Raw genomic sequence first — 1,865 nt, 5'->3', positions numbered from 1 at the left:
CCTATAAAGGTTTCTATGATTTGAATGAATAAAATATGTTTATTCTGTAATTTTACATATTTATTTATTTATGCTGACAGATTTCATTCACTTACTGCAAAATGTCTTCATCGTGTAGAAACTCTGTGATGTACTGTTGACACTTGTTTTTCTTAGATTAAATGGGATTAAAGGTGTAGTTAAACATCTTCACACTGATTGAGAGGGGAGTTTTGCTGGTCAGGCACACTTCAAACCAATTTGGGCAGTATGTGGCCCACCATGTAAAATTAGTTTGACATCCCGGGCTCAAAGTGAGGGGTATGGGAGCTTAAACGACTTGTTTCAGACGATGGATTAACCGAGGGTCTTCACTGAAACCCAGTATAAGTGAATCATGCAAAGCTACTCTAGTAGAATCCAAGAATACAAACATGAAAGCATAATAGGTCCCCTTTAAAGGATTTAATCATACACAGGAAGGCTTAGATTATATGCACTGCCTAGTATTTCTGAAAATGTGAACGTAACAGATAATCCACACACTGGTCCGTAACAAACTGCCAAATAAAAATCAAAAGAAAAAAAATGCAAATGACCATTTTAAGCATTTTTTTAAAGAACTCAAAGCCAATCGAGCCACTAGCACAACAGATAGGAACCGACCAAAGATTCCTGAGTCATTCAAATACTAATCAAACCTTCCTGCATTTTTCCCTCCAAAAGGGAAACACATGTTTTTGTCTCTAACCTGTATCTGAATTCAAAGGAAAAGACAAAGCACAAATATTAGTAACATAAACACAACAAAGGCTGACCCACATATGCCAGTGTACTATCTGCTCTGATATACCCGCCACAAACACAGGGAGAATTCCCTTGTACAAAGACAAATCCCTCAAAGACTACACTACCCATCTCTCCTTGCAGCCCGATCGGGTGTGGAAGCGTTCCGAGCGGCAGTGCCGAGGCCAGATCCATCTTTATTAGTGCTAAACTACAAGTCGTGTACTTTCCTTTTCTGCATGTCAGCTTAACTAGCGAAGATGGATTGTAGTGCAAAACATTACAATTTATACACATTTGAAACAAGCAGCCATTTTAATACTATTAAGGCAAAGCAATATAAACTGATATGATATCACCACCACACAACCCCTGCTGCTGGCCACAACCACCTGCACCATGTCCAGTCATTACAGAAACACACTATATTTACACCGTGTGCTTTTGTTTACCTTGAGCCCCTTTGAAATCATACATATTAACGAGCACACAAAAGTACACTAAAACTATGTACCTGCAGCCTCAAGAGTTTAAACTAAGCAGGGAAGCCGTGAGATGTTGTCATCCCTTTTCTGTGAGCTAGTAAATGCAGAGATAACAGACCCAACTCAGACAATGTTAAACTTGGCGTGATGATAAAGGACTACCGGAAGCAAACAAGTTGTAAGGCCCTCAGTAATCGCCCTCCTCAAAAACAAAGCAAAAAAAAAAAAAAAAGTGCAACTGCTACCAGAGGACTCTCTACCTGGAAGGCACCTGCGGGGCACAACTAGCCTAACTGTCTGAGCAATGAGGTAGTCTGGGTCAAGTGTTGACAAAAAGGTGGAAGGAAGTGGGGGATTCAGGCCTAAGTGTTAGTGTGAAGCAGGTCATAGTGTACAGTTACAAAACAGGAGAATAATCAAAGGAAGATAACACTGCTTGTTTAAAGAGTCCATGCATTTCAGCAGTCACTGATTCCAAAGTGCTGCTGTGTGCTGCCCCCCAGTGGCCAGATTGGTACTCTGCATGTGTGAGCTGTGTGTGTGTGTGTGTGTGTGTGTGTGTGTGTGTGTGTGTGTGTGTGTGTGTGTGTGTGTGTGTGTGTGTGTGTGTGTGTG

This window comes from Haplochromis burtoni, unplaced genomic scaffold (genome assembly GCF_018398535.1).
Source record: "Haplochromis burtoni strain Fernald_Lab_line unplaced genomic scaffold, NCSU_Asbu1 Contig_78, whole genome shotgun sequence".
In the NCBI taxonomy this organism is placed as follows: domain Eukaryota; kingdom Metazoa; phylum Chordata; class Actinopteri; order Cichliformes; family Cichlidae; genus Haplochromis; species Haplochromis burtoni.
This window is presented reverse-complemented; position numbering follows the sequence as displayed.